The sequence below is a fragment of the Eschrichtius robustus genome, chromosome 18 (genome assembly GCF_028021215.1).
Source record: "Eschrichtius robustus isolate mEscRob2 chromosome 18, mEscRob2.pri, whole genome shotgun sequence".
NCBI lineage: Eukaryota > Metazoa > Chordata > Mammalia > Artiodactyla > Eschrichtiidae > Eschrichtius > Eschrichtius robustus.
The window spans coordinates 14,636,364-14,643,041 of record NC_090841.1 but is presented as its reverse complement, the minus strand read 5'-3'; the positions used below and the strand labels follow the sequence as shown (position 1 = coordinate 14,643,041).

General features: G+C 44.9%; 1 protein-coding gene across 1 annotated transcript in view; it reads right to left on the bottom strand.

The window, feature by feature from the left end:
- The window catches only part of FREM2 (FRAS1 related extracellular matrix 2), a 157,625-nt gene that overhangs the window by 526 nt on the left and 150,421 nt on the right, over window positions 1–6,678 (bottom strand). The window lies entirely within an intron of this gene.

Genomic DNA, 6,678 nt, shown 5'->3' with positions numbered 1-6,678 from the left:
GGGATCTTCCCGGACCAGGGCTTGAACCCGTGTCCCCTGCATTGGCAGGCGGATTCTTAACCACTGCACCACCAAGGAAACCCCAGAATTACTTTTTAATGGGTTTAAGAAGCAATCTAGATAATCTGCAAAGTAACACATATTTCTACTAGCTATTTGCTGTATAATTCCAAAGTGATTATTGGCTAAATTTCCAATACTTAGCTATTTGCTTCCTAATTCCAAAGTTAGCTAAATTTATTATTGGCTAAATTTCCAATCGTTACAGCAAAACCCCACAATGCTTAAAATTGTGATTGATTTTGATGTTAAACACACTATCATGTGTAAAATAGATAGCTAGTGGGAACCTGCGGTATAGCATGGGGGGCTCAGCTCAGTGCTCTGTGATGACCTAGATGGGTGGGATGGGTAGGAGGGAGGTCCAGGAGGGAGGGGATATATGTATACACATAGCTGATGCACTCTGTTGTACAGCAGAAACTAACACAACATTGTAAAGCAATTATACTCCAGTAAAGAAAAAAAAAGAGGGCTTCCCTGGTGGCGCAGTGGTTGAGAATCTGCCTGCTAATTCAGGGGACACGGGTTCGAGCCCTGGTCTGGGAAGATCCCACATGCCGCGGAGCAACTAGGCCCGTGAGCCACAACTACTGAGCCTGCGCGTCTGGAGCCTGTGCTCTGCAACAAGAGAGGCCGCGATAGTGAGAGGCCCGCGCACCGCGATGAAGAGTGGCCCCCGCTCGCCACAACTAGAGAAAGCCCTCGCACAGAAACGAAGACCCAACACAGCCAAAAATAAATAAATAAATAAGTTAATTTAAAAAAGAAAAAAAAAGAGAAAAATGGAAGTAACATATAATACAGAAATCACCTAGAAATACTAATTTTATAGAAGCTTTCTAATTATTTAGAAGACTAATCATTTAGTAAAAATAAAGATTATTCCACCTGAAAAAAAAAATGACTAAAGAGGCATGAGGCTTCCAGCTGCAAATTTATCACCACCTCCTCTAGGCAGATTGCATTCAACTCTCTGGTAGTGTGTCCTCCTGCTGGGACTGGGGGCCAATCTCAGCCTCCCAGCACCTTTGTCAGAGGGTGAGACAAGGCATAAGGAGGCTGCAAGCTCCAGTCAGTTTGTTTGCTTACAAGTGAGAACGCTCGTACAAGGTTTGGTTGGTAGAAATCCCTGGGGAACATTAGCCTGTGGGCTTCATGTTTTCACTCTATCATTAGTCCCAAGAGCCACAAGTCATCAAGAATAGCTTGCAAACTCTATTCTTCCTCTCTAAACACCAAAAAACAAAAAACCTCTTAAAAATAAAGAAGCCATAGAATGCGCATATATTTTCAAAATTGCTCTCTTGGAGATTATTTTGTTACCATGGTGCAGTTTTCTTTCGGGATCCATTTTGAGCAATGGGCTAGAATTTTTTAAAGTTACCGTTTATCGAATGTCTGCCATGTGTGACACTGTGCCCGGTCCCGTATGGACGCTAAGAAATATCCTCGTTTTACAGATGAGAAAATGATGTCAAGAGGCTGCATAACTTGTCCAGGGTCCCTCAGCTCATGAGTGTTGGGTGAGGATTGAAAGCCCGGTCTGACTCCAAAGTTCTTGCTCTTAAACATCATTGAGTTTTACTGGGGCAGCTGGGTGGACGAGTGACAGAGCCCTTGCACTGCTTTTTTGCCTTCAATACCAACCTTCAGGGTTTTAGAAGTCTGGGTGCCCACTATAGTTTCTGCTGTGTTTAGGCCTGTGAGAGCATGCACACACGAACCCTGACACACTCACACTCCCTTCCACACCCCACACACACTCCCCGCATCACCCCTACCCTCACATTCCTGCCCCTCCATCTACCCCCGTCTCCACTCACATCCCCTCCACGCGCTCCCCTCAACATACAGGTACTATTTTCATATAAATGCAAAACGGGGATCCCACTCTACCTTTGGTTTTGTAACCTATTTTTCCCATGAAACCATATCATACTTGATAGGAGTTTTGTTCAATTCACGGCTTATGAATTTTTCAGTAGATTCTACTGACTCTAGTACTCATTTTTAAACTCACTGACGTTCAGATTTTTTTCTTACAGGGCAAATATGTGCATTTTAACAGACAAAACAAAATCTAGCATCGTTCATCCACGTCAGCCAGTATCTGAGTCCAGGAAGTCACACCAGGTAGACAGTTCACCAGTGACCCTACGTTTCACGGACAGTGGTGCAGAGACTCGCCACAGGCCAGGGCAGCTGTGGCATTGAGGACCACCTGAGCCGGGAGGCCTTACTTATACAAGGACATTTTGCTGCCCAAATCTTTTCCTAGCCAGTGCCAGCAATCTTCAGCTATCCCTTCTTTGGGTTTCTGTGATGGCACTGAAAATGCAAATCTTTCCGGTCAGCATACAGCAAACTCTAAACTAGTGGTTCTCCCTGAAGGTCATCATTCTATCACTCACTGGAAATTCTTTTTCAAAACGAGCAGCCTGCCCACATCCCATGGGGTGGGAATGGGGGTGTGAGAGCTCTAGCAGAATCTCCGGGGCCGCGGCAGGTGTGGTTTGAAAACTCTCCAGAAGATTCAAATTGCTCTCCGCCTTCCAGCGTTCAGCTTCATTAGTTCTTTAGCGTTACCATAGGTCATTTATTATATTAGTTACTAAAGGCTGATTAAAGAGGGCTCCTTTGAAAGTAAGTATATCTGGGGGCAAAGGACTGTAGAAGAATCAGGAAAGGTCAGAGCTCTCCTGGAATGTGAGTGTCAAGGATGATATTCAAAATACAGTCACACTTGCCCCCAGAATAAGGCTAAAGTGTGTAGGGAAGCTGGAAGGGAGGGCAGAGTTAGGAGGGAGAAATAATTGACAACCTCTTTGGAGAGAAGGAAGTGTCCAGTCTTCTTGAGATGCAGTCCCAGTACCACCCCATTTAAGCCAGTGCAGAGAACCCCCTTCAGGTGATTTTCCTGTTTTAACGACAGGCAAGGCATGACACTGACCATACTGCTGAGGCGGAGTCTGAAGTTCCCCTGTGTTGCCCCAGGCATTGCCCCTTAGTTGCTGGGCCAGTACAATTTCTAGTGGCTGTGGACATCGCAGGCACTGTTCACTAGTGTGTTTGGCTGTGCGCAACCTTGGAACAGGGATCCCTGGACAGGTGATCTCTTTCCAGAGTCGTAAATGGGAAATGGTAGGGGGAGGGGCAAGATACCGCTTGCTCTTGCTGTAATCCTCTCTTACCCAATCAGCCTCCCAGTCACCCCTTCTTCCCTCCTTCCCTCCTTCCCTCGCTCCCTCCCTCCCTTCCTCCCCCCCCCCGCCCCACCATCTCTCTGTCTCTCCCTCTCTTAACCCCCTCTTCCCACTGTCCTCAGATACTAGAACAGGGTAGGTTCCCACCCCTTTCTCTTCCTGTCTGGATGTCTCTTACACAAAACTCTGTGATCTAGCCAGCAAAGCCTGGCCTTTCATGTCCTAAAGGGTGAAATAAAGCTACCATTACAGATGTTTATTAGATTTATCCAACAAAATGCACAGGTGTGTGGCCTGAGTTTGGAACAGAATTAAACGGGAGAGAGGCAGGGGCACGTGACACGCATTTTGCTGGTGATGATCTAGCAGCACCGCGTGGTTCTGCAGCCAGTAATTTTGGTGTCACTTCTTCATCTCTGGAGATTTTTCAGACACTGTATCATGTAAACCAGTATGTAACTGTAATCAGCAAGAACTATGTGTCATATAATATCATCTAATACTCAGTCCATGTTAAAATGTCTCCAATCGTCTTAAAAATATCTTTTTACCTGTAGGTTGCTTGAGTTAAGAATCCTAAGTTCTCACAAAGAGGGCCTTTGTTTCATTGGTCTCTTAATTTCACTTAATCTGCATGTTCACATCCCCTGTTTCTTTCTGTGCCCTTTGTTTGTTGGAGAAACTGGGTTGTTTGTCCTCTAGAATTTCCTCTTTCTGAATTTTGTTGATGTTGTTTAGCATCGTTTCCGGTAAACTGGTTAATTAGATCTGGAAGCGTGATTCCATTCAGGACCAGTTTGTGGCAAGAGCACGTGTAGCCCAGCACGTCCTCCTGGATCCCATCAGGGCGCACTCAGCGTCTGGCTGTCTCACTTGGTGATGCTGACTGAGTCACCAGCTGTTCAGTTCCCCATCAAAATTTCTTGTTTTATTTTTCTTTAATTTAATTTTATTTTCGGCTGCGTTGGGTCTTCGTTGCTGTGCGTGGGCTTTCTCTAGTTGCGGCCGGCGGGGGCTACTCTTCATTGTGGTGCGTGGGCTTCTCATTGCCGTGGCTTCTCTTGTTGCAGAGCATGGGCTCTAGGCACGCGGGCTTAAGTAATTGTGGCACACGGGCTCAGTAGTTGTGGCTCGTGGGCTCTAGAGCGCAGGCTCAGTAGTTGTGGCGCGCGGGCTTAGCTGCTCCACGGCATGTGGGATCTTCCTGGACCAGGGCTTGAACCCGTGTCCCCTGCATTGGCAGGCGGATTCTTTTTTCTTTTTTTTAAAGAATGCACATCTTCTTTTCCTTTATTTATTTATTTATTTTTGGCTGTGTTGGGTCTTCGTTTCTGTGCGAGGGCTTTCTCTAGTTGCGGCAAGCGGGGGCCACTCTTCATCGCGGTGCGCGGGCCTCTCACTATCGCGGCCTCTCTTGTTGCGGAGCACCGGCTCCAGACGCGCAGGCTCAGTAGTTGTGGCTCACGGGCCTAGTTGCTCCGCGGCATGTGGGATCTTCCCAGACCAGGGCTCGAACCCGTTGTCCCCTGCATTGGCAGGCAGATTCTCAACCACTGCGCCACCAGGGAAGCCCGGCAGGCGGATTCTTAACCACTGTGCCACCAGGGAAGCCCCCAATCAATATTTCTCATAACAGTTTTAGCACCTATTTTGCCCAGTTACATTATTCTCATTGAGTTGCAAATGGTATTTTTTCTAATTCAATCTTTCTCAGATTTCCTCCTGAAAATCTCTTATAAAGAAGAAACTTCTTTCACTAACTATATGGTTAGTCAACAAAAACTTGAGAATCTACTATACGCCTGGTCACTATGAAGTGCAAAACCCCATTTTTTATATTGACCTTACTCCGTAGTCTTAACCTGTGACCTCAAAGTTCTTCATAGTCCAGCCACAAACTTCCTGTCTCATCCCTTGTCTCTAATTAAACATCTAATTGATAAGTTGCTCAAAACTGGTCAGACAGCTTATAAATTGAGCCTGCCTCTGGGTTCTGTTAGTCCAAACCCAACCCATCCATTAGTCTCAATTCTCCCTTGAAGTCTTGCTCGGTACACCTGCAGCCCCCTTCCCTGTCTTCCACGGCACATGCATGTCCTGGTTATTTACTGACATCTCACGCAGGTGTATTTAACTGACACTCATCTCTGGAGATCTTCTAGAGCTTTTCATATGCGAAGTCTTGCTTCCTCAATTGGACCCTAAGCTCCTTGAGGCCTCTTAGTGGACTCAGTCTTACTCATTTCACAATAACATATCCTTCCCTGATATGTAAAATTTAGATAACATGAATCTTCTAATTCAGTATAGAATCCACATGGTAGGTTGCCAACATGTGGAATCCAAACGGTGCTGATAAATAACATGAAATATCAGAAGGACAGTGAGGTCCTAGGAAGGCAGACAATGGAAGGAACCCCTCACAGCCTTTTCTTTTTAATGAGAAGTGCAGTTTGTAGTAATAGGAAGAAATGTAATTGAGTGGAGATTTGAAGATAATGTAGTATTTCATCAGGAGAATGTTTGTGAAAATTTATTTCTTTGAATCCAGCCTAATCCAGAGTCCAAACTGATCCCAGTGTATATCCCTGGATTTTATGCAGTCAATAAAATTATGGTAAATTTCTATAGGCCAGAATGTCTGGGTCTTCTCCAGGATTCTGTCAAAATGGAATCCATTTTCTTATCAAATATCATATAATGCCATTTATCCCTTCTTTGTAATATGTGTGATATACCTAAGAAATAGAATAAAAATTTTCTTTCTGAAGTCAGCTTACAAAATAGTTGAACTAACCCTGTGGCTTTTTCTTTGTTTTGTCTTTTTATTGAGTTGCTTAAGGAAACAGTAATATCTCTAGACAGATTGTCTCTTCAATAAAAGTCAGGACTGCTTGACTGATGTTGGGAAATCTGGAATCTGAGAAAACATGAGATAAGCCTCCAGATGCTGCATTAACTGGTGTTACAGAGAATCATAAACTCACCCTCCTTCCTGCAGGGGTGGAACCCTACCTCAGCCTTCCTCTCTGAACCTATGGGCTTGTTAATCGCCCCAGAAAGGCAGGGCACTCAAGACTAAATCCAGGAGAGAGAACACAGGTATTAAATATTTCCAGAAGTTGTTCCATCTTTTTTTTTTTTTTTTTAATCAGCCAAGATAGAAATTCCTCTGTCAACATAATTTTTGCTTGCTTGTAACTTTGTAGTATCTGCTAGAAAAGGGAGAAATCCCTCCTCGGTGCTCCAAATCACAAAAGAAAAATGTGAATTGGATGACATCCCTGTCAACTATCTTAGGTATAAAAGAGGGAGGCAAGACACCTTTAGCGAGAGAAGCGCAGGCCACAGTACATTTGAGGAAATTGACCCTGTGTTAGTATTTGTCTGTCCCTCCATGTAGTGGCAGGGG